Source organism: Oryzias latipes, chromosome 23, assembly GCF_053564925.1.
Source record: "Oryzias latipes strain Hd-rR chromosome 23, Olatipes_Hd-rR_3.1".
Classification (NCBI taxonomy): domain Eukaryota; kingdom Metazoa; phylum Chordata; class Actinopteri; order Beloniformes; family Adrianichthyidae; genus Oryzias; species Oryzias latipes.
In genome coordinates, this window is record NC_136259.1 from 2,924,548 (window position 1) to 2,938,522 (window position 13,975).

General features: G+C 42.0%; 1 protein-coding gene and 1 non-coding gene across 3 annotated transcripts in view; both read right to left on the bottom strand.

Moving 5' to 3' along the window:
- Positions 1 to 13,975, bottom strand: part of camk1da (calcium/calmodulin-dependent protein kinase 1Da) — a 176,640-nt gene that overhangs the window by 33,418 nt on the left and 129,247 nt on the right. The gene's annotated exons all lie outside the window — the stretch shown is intronic.
- Positions 946 to 1,018, bottom strand: trnaq-cug (transfer RNA glutamine (anticodon CUG)). The gene has a single exon. It is a non-coding gene; the product is annotated as a tRNA-Gln (tRNA).

Here is a 13,975-nt window from a genome sequence, read left to right on the forward strand (position 1 = left end):
GACCAGGTTAGACAGGATAAGGAACGAGTACATCAGAGGGACGGCTCATGTTGCCTGTGTTAGCGACAAAGTCAGAGAAGCCAGACTGAGATAGTTTGGACATGTTCAGAGGAGGGATAGTGGATATATTGGTAGAAGGATGTTGGAGATGGAGCTGCCTGGCAGGAGGGCAAGAGGACGGCCAAAGAGGAGATATATGGATGTCTTAACAGAGGACATGAAGTTGGCTAATGTTAGGGTAGAAGATGTTCATGATAGAGTGAGGTGGAAAAGGATGATTCGCTGTGGCGACCCCTGATGGGAAAAGCCGAAAGAGAAAGAAGAAGATTTATCAGATAAAAAACACAAAAAAGTAGGTTATTTTTCATTGTTAATATTGTTGACATGAGTTTTTAATGCAGAAAGACAATGATGCTGAGTGAATTTATTCTGCCCAATCATAGAAAGAAAATGATCGAATCAACCAAAAGCAAGGTTAAAGCAAATTAACAAATATTTTTAAAAAGGGGAGAAATTTTGTTCAGTCAAGAGAAAAATAAAAATAAAAGCAGCGGGTGGCGTTGTATGGCCTGCAGGCGCCCCCGGCCTCGCCCCCCACCGCCTCTAACCTCTACCCGGTCTCACCCTTGCTGCCCGCCATCCCCCACTCACCTTTGACCCGACCCCACTTGCTGAGCAGCTACTACATTTATCTGACTCCCTCTTCTCTTTCTGTGAGGCTAACTGAGCTGTATGTGGCTAAACGTCATCAGCATCGTGGGATATTTTCTACACTGTTTTCTACACTAACATTGCAGAGCATAGAACTTTTTGAAAACAAAAAGTACGAATTTGGTTGATAGAAAATTGAAGTTGTGTATGACGACGTCTGTTATTTCTAATTCCTTAATTTGAGTTGCTGGATTGTTTAGATCCATGTAACAATGATGAGTTAAGAGAGTTTCAAGGTTCTACTGAGATTTGAACTCAGACTACTGGATTCAGAGTCCAGAGTGCTAACCACTACACCATAGAATCCTATGTCCACTTACATCCATACAGGCTTCAATAAAATAAATTCTAACAAAATGGAAAATATGACGTGACCAATTAATTAGCTGTATTTTGTACACTAACTAAAGGGTAAATATATCTTTCAAACTGAGAAAAAAATAATTTTTTGTGCTAGAGACCAGAAAAACTGAAATTATGTACGATAATGTCAGTTATTTTGAGTCCATTTCTTTGGGTTACTGTATTTATAGTTACCACCCCCCCCCCCCACCCCCCCCCTTAGGGAGGTGTCCAGGAGGCATCCAGACCAGATGCCAGAGACACCTCAAAAGGCTCTTCTCGATGTTAGAGTTGATGACCCTCATCCCAGCTGCTTAACACTCTTCCATAAACCACCCAAATAGATGCTGGAGGTCCTGGCTCTTAGAAGTATCATGCAAGTAGGGATGATTTCCTTTCCTTTCCAGTTCCACAGCATTCAGAGACTTGAGGGACTTGAGGACTTCATCCACTCCTGCTGCTTTGCCACAGAGGAGCTCGTCGACGACCTCGGTGACTTCAGCTTGGCTGATCTGGTCTTCTTCATTCAGTAGAGGGTCTGGTACGATGTGTTGGGGAGGATAGGCAAACACTTCCAGGTGAGTAGAAGTGAGGATGAATTGGAGGGACTAGTAGCCATGAAAAATCTAGCAGTGTGTCGTGAAGTCTAAAGTAAAGCAGCAAAAGAGGAAAGATAAAGGTGACTTAGATGTAACAATTTCCATCCAGATTTTCTGAACCGCTCTTAGTCCGGCTTGTCACCTAGGACCTGTTTGCAATGGGAGACCCTAACAAGAGGGTTAACCCAATACAGCACAGCTTCTAGGATCACTCAAGCCCTCAAACCCCTCCACCACGGTAAGGTGGCGGTTCACGGAGAGGATTATTATTTATTTATTGATTTTATTTTTATTACAAGCATTATTTTTAGTCAATACAATATAAAAAATAACAGATTTATCAAACTCATTACAGAAATGATGAAATACATAAATAAAAAATAACACAGACTAACAAAGACATACTTAAGTCACATTTGCTTCATTAAATATAGTGATCATTAACTAAAGTCAAGTAGATCTTGATTTATAGCTTGGAAAGGAAAAGGAAGAATCAAGTTGATATAATCCCACCTCTACTGAATTAGATTATTTTATAGTTTTGCATTGTTTTCATTATGCAGTTCTGATCAGATAGTTTCTTTTCTACTAACAAAATCTGTTTTAATTATGTATGTGTGTGTGTGTATGTGTGTGTGTTTGTGCTTTTTCCTGCTTTGCTTTATTATCTTGATTTATTTCCAACAGTTTCTCTGTAAGGATCCCAACTTTCTTTCCACTCTGATCCTCAACTTGAACTCTCTGTCCATAGTTCTGTTTTGGTCAAAGAGTGTCTTCTTAATCGTCCAATCATCCATGGCCTAAAGTTTCTTCTGTTCTAGATGTGCATCTTTCTCAAACAGCTGTTAAGTCAGCTATTCTTTTTTTCTATATCATCTACATTTTCTTTTGATGTCTTGTCATCACTGGCAGCCAAATGTAAATGATAACTCTGGTTTTCATCCACCCACCCATGTTCTTAACCCGCTTTATCCCTTCTGGGGTCTTGAGGATGCTGGAGCCTGTCCCAGCTACTGTTGAGCAAAGCAACGTTTGTCTCTCTACATTCTAGATGGTTCTGCCGGCCCTCCTCCGCCCCATTCTCCACCTGGACCAATATTCTAACGTGTTCTGGCCTTCAACCAGCATCAGCGTCTAGGCTCTGGGTTTTATTCATCTATTGTCCGAGCTTATCCCACCAGAATAAAGACATCATCTGCCCAAAGCCTGACCGCCTAAAGACTATGGACTATTTCAGGAACATTTTTCTATTACACACACATCTTTATTATTTACATTCCTTAGATCTCTAATCAAACTTTATATGTATAGCACTTTTCCATTTGACCTAAATCAAAATGCTAAACATTAGAAACATTTTCCACATTTAAAAACTAAAACCCAGAAAAAAATACAAAAAAACATCATAGAATGCCCCCCCACCTCACACACCACTCAGAGACTTTGTGTGTGCGTAGTGAGTGTTTTTGTGTGTGTGTGGTGGGGGGGTAAAAAAAGGGTTTTAAAAAGTAAAGAAAAAGAACTGAAGAACTGAATGTTAGAAAAACTTATTAGACTTGACTACCTCTTCAATAAAGGCTTTTTTAATGTCCAGACATTTATTATAATTGTGATAGAATTATAATTTATTTTCTTTGAATATGTTTTTTTAGGTTGTTGATGCTTCTTTTGAAGAAATGACAACTTTTGACCTTTGACTCTAGATTTGTTTGACTGAATCTCTACTCTAATTCAGTCGACTAAAAGTATACTAAAACTAACGGAATCAACAGGACTAAATTGTGACTAAAACTAAAGCTTATCTTAATTAAAATACTATTCCTACAACTAAATTAAATTCTCTGTCACATTAACCCTGGTTTTCTTTGTCTCTGTGATTTCTGTGGCGTGGCTTAAAAAGGTTTGTGAAGCGCTTCCACAGTGATGGTTTCTGTGCTTTGGTCTGTTCAGACGGCAAAGATTCTGGTTCTTCCCTGTCCTCATGTCCTGACTCCATTGATGGAACAGGCTCTGATGGTGATGGGGGGCTGACTTCTTCCTGAGAAATCCTGAGATCTTGAGCTTCACCAGTGTCCAGAAAGTCTAGGATGGTGGTGTCCGTTTCCTCAGCCTCCTCCTGTTCTGAGACCACATGTAGTTCTGATGCTGCATTTTGTGGCTCTTCATTTTCAGTCTGAGGGGCTATGATGGCGTCAGTTCTCTCATACTCCGCCTGTTCCCAGACCACTTCTGGTTCAGAGAGATGGTTTTGTGACCATCCATTTAAATCCTGAGGTGCTAAGAACATGTCAGTTTCCTCAGCCTCCACCTGGTTATTTACCACCTCTGGTTCTGACACTTTGTTTAGTGTTTCAACACGAAGCTGGACTTCATTTGCAGAGAAACTTTGTGCAGGTTTCCCTGAAATCCCATTGACTGCAGTCTCCAATGGGATTTGGATCTCTTCCATCTTGTGTTTCAGATCTTTCTCTGCATCCTCTTCAAGTTTCAGTCTTTGTGCCAGTTGCCGATTGTAAAGGGTTTTTTCCTGCAGCTCTTTCTTCAGCAGTGCCAGTTTGTTCAATGCTTGGATATGAGCCTCTTTCTCTCTCTCCTCACATTCTGGCTGCTTTGCTTCAGCAGCTTCATTGAGATCCTTCAGTTCTTCTCTCAGAGTGACCACTTTACGTTCACACTGGGTCCTAAACTTGACCTCTTTCACCAGCTTTATGTTTTTCACATTGAGTCTATGAAGCTTATCCCCCCGATCCCTCCGGGCTTCACGTTTTTCCTTCTTCAGTTTAGAAAGATATGCGTCTTTCTCCATCAGCTGATTTCTCAGGTCTGTTATCTCTTTTTTAATGTCCTCTACATTTTCCTTAGATGCCTGGTCCTCACTGACAGCCACATTTTCATGATTATTCTGTTTATTTGTTTTTTCCAGTTGAGGACATTGATTGGCTGACTGAGGGTCGGCGCTTTTTGAACGGAATTCAGCTGGATATGGGGGGTTTCTTCTCTGGGGTGGGGGAACACAGTTGAAGGGGACATGGGGGTTTTTGTGTCCCCATCTAGGGTTCCTTTGGGGGACATGGACTGGTGGATGTGGGGGTCGCATGCCAGAGGGGGGACATGCAGGGTTGAAGGGGACATGGGGGTTTTTGTGTCCCCATCTAGGGTTCCTGTGGGGGACATGGACTGGTGCATGTTGGGTGTACATTCCAGGGGGGGGATATTCTGGGTTGAATTGGACACGGTGGTTTCTTTGCCCAAAGTGAGGATTCCCGTGAGGCCGGTAGAATCCCTGGTTTGGGTTAGTCGCGTAGTTTCTCTGATTTCCAGACATTTTCCAAACAATCTTTTGATCCTTGCAGAGCTGATCTCTTTGAATCTCAAAGTTAATACTGGCAGACAACATGACTCCTATTTATGTACTTCTGACAAGGATGTCATCTGACACGTTATGACATCACGACATGCAATATGATGCCATGACGTGACAGATGACATCATTAAATGTAAGTTCACATTATGACATCGTGTCTTGACAATGATGTCATCATGACCTAATGTGATTTATTGTATGTCATGATGTCATCTACACACACAAAAACACTCACTACGCACACACAAAATCTCTGAGTGGTGTGTGTGGTGGGGCAATATTTTATGATGTTTTTATTTTTTGTCTGGATTTTAGTTTTTAAATGTGGAAAATGTTTCTAATGTTTATCATTTTGATTTAGGTCAAATGGAAAAGTGCTTTACATATAAAGTTTGATTAGAGATCTAAGGAATGTAAATAATAAAGATGTGTGTGTAATAGAGAAATGTTCCTGAAATAGTCCATAGTCTTTAGGCGGTCAGGCTTTGGGCTAGGGCTGCACGATATGAAGAAAACTCGCGATATGCGATATTAGTAATTAATATTGCGATAACGATATAATTTGCGGTATATAAACAATTAGCCAAACAACCAAAAATATTATTCCCATTCCATTACAACAGCTTAAAAATTATACTAGAAATGACCCTTGTTGACGTTGGAGGCGAACATGCAACATAATAGGGCGCCATCCGATTAGTAAACAACGTGAAGGGGTCCATCTGATTGCTGAAATGCAGAAAGGGATTCTTTCAATCCATTAAACACTTCAAGCTGCCATAAGATTGTTTGGCCACACCTAAGGTAACCATTTATTGCAAATTTGCTGTCTTTTGCGATATGCATATTGCACAGCCTGAATTTGCGATAACGATAAATTTGCGGTATATTGTGCAGGCCTACTTTGGGCAGATGATGTCTTTATTCTGGTGGGATAAGCTCGGACAATAGATGAATAAAACCCAGAGCCTAGACGCTGATGCTGGTTGAAGGCCAGAACACGTTAGAATATTGGTCCAGGTGGAGAATGGGGCGGAGGAGGGCCGGCAGAACCATCTAGAATGTAGAAAGAGAAACATTGCTTTGCTCAACAGTAGCTGGGACAGGCTCCAGCATCCTCAAGACCCCAGAAGGGATAAAGCGGGTTAAGAATATGGGTGGGTGGATGAAAACCAGAGTTATCATTTACATTTGGCTGCCAGTGACGACAAGACATCAAAAGAAAATGTACATGATATAGAAAAAAAGAATAGCTGACTTAACAGCTGTTTGAGAAAGATGCACATCTAGAAGAGAAGAAACTTTAGGCCATGGATGATTGGACGATTAAGAAGACGCTCTTTGACAAAAACAGAACTATGGACAGACAGTTAAAGTTTAGGATCAGTGTGGAAAGAAAGTTGGGATCCTTACAGAGAAACTGTTGGAAATAAATCAAGATGCTAAAGCAAAGCAGGAAGAGGCACAAACACATACATAATTAAAACATAGATTTTCTTACAAGAAAAGAAACTATCTGATCAGAACCGTATTATGAAAACAATGCAAAACTATCATATGATGTAATTCAGTAGAGGTGGGATTATATCAACTTGATTCTTCCTTTAGTTAATCATCACTATATTTAATGAAGCAAATGTGACTTAAGTATGTCTTTGTTAGTCTGTTCATTATTTTTAATCTATGCCATTCATCATTTCTGTAATGAGTTTGATAAATCTGTTATTTTTTATTGTATTGACTACAAATAATGCTTGAAATAAAATAAAATAAATAAATAAATAATAATCCCCTCCATGAACCGCCACCTTACCGTGGTGGAGGGGTTTGAGGGCTTGAGTGATCCTAGAAGCTGTGCTGTATTGGGTTAACCCTCTTGTTAGGGTCTCCCATTGCAAACAGGTCCTAGGTGACAAGCCGGACTAAGAGCGGTTCAGAAAATCTGGATGGAAATTGTTACATCTAAGTCACCTTTATCTTTCCTCTTTTTCTGCTTTACTTCAGACTTCACAACACACTGTTCGATTTTTCATGGCTACTAGTCCCTCCAATTCATCCTCACTTTTACTCACCTGGAAGTGTTTTCCTATCCTCCCCAACCCATCGTACCAGACCCTCTACTGAATGAAGAAGACCAGATCAGCCAAACTGAAGTCACCGAGGTCGTCGACGAGCTCCTCTGTGGCAAAGCAGCAGGAGTGGATGAAGTCCTCAAGTCCCTCAAGTCAACAACAGACCAGATCCAGGAACAACAGATCAGATCCAGGAACAACACATCGGATCCAGGAACAACAGATCCGATCCAGGAACAACAGATCCGATCCAGGAACAACAGATCCGATCCAGGAACAACACATCAGATCCAGGAACAACAGATCGGATCCAGGAACAACAGATCCGATCCAGGAACAACACATCAGATCCAGGAACAACAGATCCGATCCAGGAACAACAGTGTGGTTTCCCTCCTGGTTGTGTCAGGTATTGGGGCCAGGGTGGTTTTCCTGCTTTTATTTTGGTTAATTGTTTTACTTCCTTTTGTCCTCTCGTTTCAGATGTCTTGACTCCTCCTGTACAACAGTAATTCTCCCTCAGTGTTATCACCTGTCCTCCCTGTTGTGTTCACCTGTTAGTAATTGTTTAATAGCTCCTCCTGTTTAATAGTCTGTGTCTCCCTTGCATTCGTTGCTGAATTGTTTTGTGTTTGTATGAGAGCTACGAGCATCTTACCTTTATGTCCAGTCTGTTTCCTAATAAAAGGAACTTTTAATTCTGGATCTTTTTGCATCCTGCATATTGCACCCACACGGATCCTGACAGGTTGTGGAACATTGGACCAGCTCTAGAGCCTCTGTATGGACAATAAGGTCCTTGCAGTCAGTGATGCTGCTGCAGGCCATAAAAATGAAAATAAGGTTTTAAGACATCCTTTACAGCATGAAAAGTCAGGTTAATAAACTCATATTTCAGTTGTGGGACTGCATGTCCCATATGAGACCTGGACTGAGTGAGTAGGTGAGTGAGGGAGTGAGTGGGTGAGCGAGCGAGGGAGCTTTTGGGTTCTTGGAACCAGAAGCTACTTCCTGTTTGGAACGCCAGGGAAGAGGGGTCATGCTGTTAAGTTTCCATATACCCTGTGTTGCGACAGTATTCAGAACTTGAACTTTTCAACAAGTAGCTGGATGTTTACAGGTTTATAAGTAATTTAAATCCAAAAGGGGGCTGGGCCTGTCCACACACACTCAAATGTCACAAACATGTCTGTGGGCTCAAAAAAGGCCCACATACAAAACATGTCAACATGTACACAATACAACTAATGTTCACACACGCATACTTATGCATTGGGACCGACCCATGTGAAATATTTCATTTAATCACTCAAACTATTTGTGCAAAGGAGAGATAATACCTGTTCTATCTACCTGGTTTCGTTTTGTGTAGCTGTAGGGGTGAACCGCCATTTTCTTTCGTACTCCTTTTCTCCGGTTTATGTTAGTCCAGGAATGTTAGTGTTTGTTTTCCCTTCTCTTTTGGTACAGGTAAGATAACAGATTTCACTCAGGTGGGTTTTTGTTTGTTAATTTGGCCTTGGTTCACCCTGAAGTCTTTTTGCTTCACTTTTAGTTCTTGATGGTTGTGATTTATTCCTTTGTAAATAAATGTGTTATAATTGTTTGGAGACAATTCTTTTGGTGTTCATTTTAATGACAAATCATTTAACTTTTAGGTTTTGCTCCTCTAGGGCCCCTAGACGTAAAAAGGGCATAACATCTGGTCAGATGAAACCAAAATCCAACATTTAGGCAACAATGCGAGACGTTCTGTTTGGCGTAAAAGCAACACAGCTCATCACCCTGAACACCATCCCCACTGTCAAACATGGTGGAGGCAGCATCATGGTTTGGGCATGCTTTTCTTCAGCAGGGACAGGGAGAATGGTTCAAATTTGACAATTCCACTTCATGATTGTGTCCCACTTGATTCTTCACAGAGAAAATTACAGTTTTATATCATTATGTTTGCAGCCTGAAATGTGGCAAAAGGTTGAAGGGTTCAAGGGGGCTGAATACTTTCGTGAGGCCCTGTATAGTAAGTGTTACCCACCCACAACCCAAGGAACAAGATCATCTCTGTGATAAACTCTCTGTGGAGTGCACAGTGTAAGGTATTGACGTTTGCTGCTAAGCCCCGCCCCATTCTTCAGCTGATTACTCTCCAGCTTCACTGTTAGATGGCCTCACATTTGACTCCTATATACAGATGAGTGCATGGTCTAAACATTCTCTAGATGGCATCCAGGTGCTTTTGCTGCAAAGCAAGTCCAAATTATTATACCCCCACCACTGTGCTTGACAGTTGTTCAAGCACAGCTATTGGGTCTGAACAAATCATTTTGCCATGCGTAGAACTCTCTAAAATACCGGAAATAACCGTAGAAGAAGGAACTGCGAGTTTTGAAAAGCCGCCTCCGTTAGCTCACAAACCGTCCCAAAGCCGGTCCTCTGCTTGGAGACACTGTTCTCCTGGCAGCTCGCTCACGCAGAGCGGCCGGACGGACTGCGGTCCGAAACCTCCCCCGGGGCGCACCTGGTAACAAAAAACCCTTCCCTGCCCGCAAACACAAAGCTACAAGTCCGGCCGCTCTGCTCGGAAACACGGTTTGCACTGTTTGCGTTCCGAAGCCTCCTCTGGAGCGCCACACCGTCTATGCATGGCGTAAGCCAGCGCAGTAGTGACCCATAATCGGAATAAACCATTTACATTTACCACGATTGGATCAACAATCGGCATAATCCACCTATCTCGATCAAAAAAGAAATTATGATACGAATGAGTCTGATGGGGGAAGAGTATTCCCAACGGCGTGTTTACATGACGCATTTTTATTCTGATCAGACGTTCATTCCGGTTACTTTTATCCATGTAAACGGCTTCAGAGTGCTATGATAGGTTGGTGCTAAATTTCATCCCCAAATTGTTCAGATGACCTTGGGGTGATACGCACTTTTAGAAAAAAATGGCAGCTAAACTGAGACTTTTTTTTTTTTTTACAAAAGAACAATAACTCCTAAATTTGTTAGGAAGGGACTTCACAATACATCTCACCTTTTCTTCTATGATCATTACTGACAGATTTATTCGTCATCTTCTCTGAGGTGGAAAACTCTACCTTTTCTGTTCAGAGGCGCAAACCCGCTTGCCCTGTGTGTTTGTGGTGCGTCGCCACGGTAACAGATCAGATTAGAAGCCGCGGAAGTTAAACTAATCAAGTTTCTGGGAAAAAGAGATAGGGATGAGAATGAATTGCTAATCCTTTCTGCCTCCCTTCAAAGAGGACTTCAGAGGCGGGCAATGTCAGGGAATGACAGCATACCCAGCAAAGGGGGGGCTGCACGGTTGCATAAGTGTTTGCGTAAGGAGACCATGGCAATCAGACAGGAGCACCCACACCAGCTCACAACCACACAGGAAAAACATACAAACGACTGGAGCATGAAAGCACACAGACACTAAAAGCCAATGTGCACATTTTATAGAGTCACATTTTCTCATTATTTCAGGACTCTGAACGACAGACTGAATGTGTTCGTGTCTCAACAAGAAGCTGCGCATCACTGTCCTGTGCACGTTCTCACCTGTAAAATGATGAAGACTCTGCGCCACCTGCTGTTTGTGAGCTGAAACCTTCGTCGACTTTGTCCCGTCAGGGTATTTCCGGTCTTATAGGACCAGTTAAAGCTGCAGACAGCCCAGATGTTAAATGATTTCCACGTCAGATCGAACACGGGGTTTTTTTCTCCTCATCAGGTAGGATGGTGAGATTGTTCACTTATCAGCCTAATCAACACTTTCTGCTCAACATGTCTCGATGTTTCTTCTTAATCCGATTTGTTTAGCAAATACAGGAGTGCTGCAGAGTGGGTGAAACCTCCGTTTCATTGGTTTCATTGCTCCATTCGTATGTCTCTGCTGTCATACGTCCCAATCTGGGAGCTGTAAAAAAGTCCCATTGCTCTCTTGACGGGATGGTTGTGTTTTATAGCTGACAGCAGGCCTTTATTACTGCGAGCAGTTTGAACAGGCTGTACAGTATGGCACAGATGAAGCTCCATTACATTTCTCCAATAACCACAGAGCACACAGAAATCTGACCACAGCTCCTCAGAGGCTGCAGTCATTAGGCGCATTACAGGGACAAAAGCGCCGCGCTGCGATGAAACCTCCCGTTGCTTCCTTTGATATGAAGCCTTTTTCCACTTCTCACACACACCCACACCCACACCCACACCCCCACACACCCACACACCCACACACACACACACACACACACACACACACACACACACACACACACACACACACACACACACACACACACACACACACACACACACACACACACACACACACACACACACACACACACACACACACACACACACACACACACACACACACACACACACACACACACACACACACACACACACACACACACACACACACACACACACACACACACACACACACACACACACACACACACACACACACACACACACACACACACACACACACACACACACACAGTGATTCACAGACAACGCATGTGCAAACATGGTTACTGGACTCATCATCATTATCTGTGTGATGAATGCAGCCGGACGGCTTTTGGGAAACAAACTCAATCTGGACTAATCCCATCATTTCCCATGGGGCTTTTCTCCGCTGCCGTTTCTCCTAAACTTCCACCGACTGGACAAAAAAGTCTTCAATACCGATGATATCAGTGGCGAAACAAATTCCGCCACAACGTAACTCCAACGGATTCTGAGGCTGCTGTTGTCTGCGTCAGAATTTCAGTGTTAAATTGGTTCAATGGCATAAATATGACCAAACACGTTTGAAAATGCAAAACACGGTAAGCTAAGATAGAAGGATGCATTGAAATGGCTAATATCCATAATAAAAGGGCACCAATGAGAGTGTGCACACCGACGCGAAAAAACGCCACGCGTCAAAGCGTCAAAAAAAAAACTGCCTCGGGTTCGTTTTTTTTTTTTTGACGCGTCGCGTCGAAATCTATTCGACCAATGAAAATGGCGCTTTTGCACACGTGTCTGGAGCTTCTGAAGTTACAGTAAAACACAACTTGGGGGCGCTCAAACACAAAACTGCCTTTCTGAGCACACATACCAGCGAAGAAGATAGACGCCAAGTAGCGTCTACACTGCCGCGAAGAAATAATGACGGACATTCTAAAATATCCCCGAACCTAGCACCAGTTGGAGCTACTGGTGCTGGAAATATTCATGTTTTCTTTGTATTATTCTGACAAGCGCGTAAATACTTGCTCTCTTCTTCTGAGTGAAAAGCGACTTTAAGAAGCGTTAAGTTGCGCAGCGCCACCTTGTTTACAGGAGTATTTCTTTCTTCTGTTTACATTAAGCGCCATCTAATGTCAGGGAATGAAATTGCATGTTCGTTCGGCTCATCGTCAGCGAAAATCGCCTGGGTGTGAACACAAAAGACGTGGTGAAAAACGCTGGCGAATAACGCCTGGCGAATATTCGTCCCGGTGTGTACGGGCCTTTAGAAATCTAAACCATTCTATAAAGATACAACCCGAAGCCAGACAAACTCTGAAAAACAACTCATTTAACTTTGGGAATGACCAAAACCAAAATCAGAACTTCACAAATCATGGAGGCGGTTCAGCAGAAGCTTCCACCGTTTCACACAGGTGATTTGGCAGAGAATTTTTCACGCCGGATACCCTTCCTGACACAGGGCGCCCCAGGCAGGCAGCAGTAGCTCATCGTAGCTCATTGGGACCCTGGGAAATGTACCCAGGTTTCCTGGAAACCTCAGTTGGCTGGGTGTCGGACCAGCCAACTGAGCCATCCAGCCGCTTCAGATTCTCAGACTGCATGTGGTTTTTCAAAATAGAAAAGGAGTTGATGATTTAGGAGTGTGCATCTTTATGCACAGGTATATCTTACAAACCAACCAACTGAATGATTGGTACATGACTGACATGTTTGAGTTTGTTGCAGCCTTGGTGTTGCATTCATGGACATCAATGTTGCATGGGTCAGACCTGAACAATACTGTTGAAACTTATTGGCTCAATATTTAATGTCTGCCAACACAATTTCTTTTTTAACTGCAATAGTGCAAAAAAAAACAACCCACACATTCAAAGATTACATTTGAATTTTACTTTTAGACCTGCATTAATGGTTGAAAAGATAACACTTTTTTTGTAGTACAGTGGTCCCTCTCTCTGTTGTTCACCTTTTGTGGTCTTGCAGTTTAGCTGATTTTTTTCAGCAATTTTGCATGTTGTTTTTCCTTTTTAACAGCACATTGTGTTGTGTTTCCTGTACAGGATACTTGCAAAGATTTTTTTTTGCTTTCTATTCTAGACTTATTTTTCTACGGAAGTTTTAACTTTAAGAGTTTAAATAAGAGAGAAAAGTGTGAAAATGTTCATTTCTGTCCAAGAAAAGTGTATAAATTGTGCAGTTATGGATTTTACAGCCGGGCTCACACTACATACAAAAGAAAAAATGCAACAGCATTACCCGAATCACAACTAAATTACCCGCAATACAACGATATAGCATTAACCTCAGCACAACAGAAATGAGGAAATTCAGTTTCAAACTATTCATCTTCTAGTTTGTCTCCGATAAACGGAAAACTTTGGTATCTTTTCCTCGTTAATCTTTCACTTTTCTCGTAAATTTACGACTTAAAGGTCGTAATTTAAAAAAAAAAAAGACAAAGAGCGTTAGATGCAGATGTCACTACGTGGAGAGCTGGGTAAATTTATATTATTAGACAAACGTATATTTGTAAGAAATTATAGTAAAAATACACCCTTATCTTGTCCGAATAACACGCAGCTCTAACCGTTGTTGTGCAAAGGCCAAGGAGAGGTTCATAAATC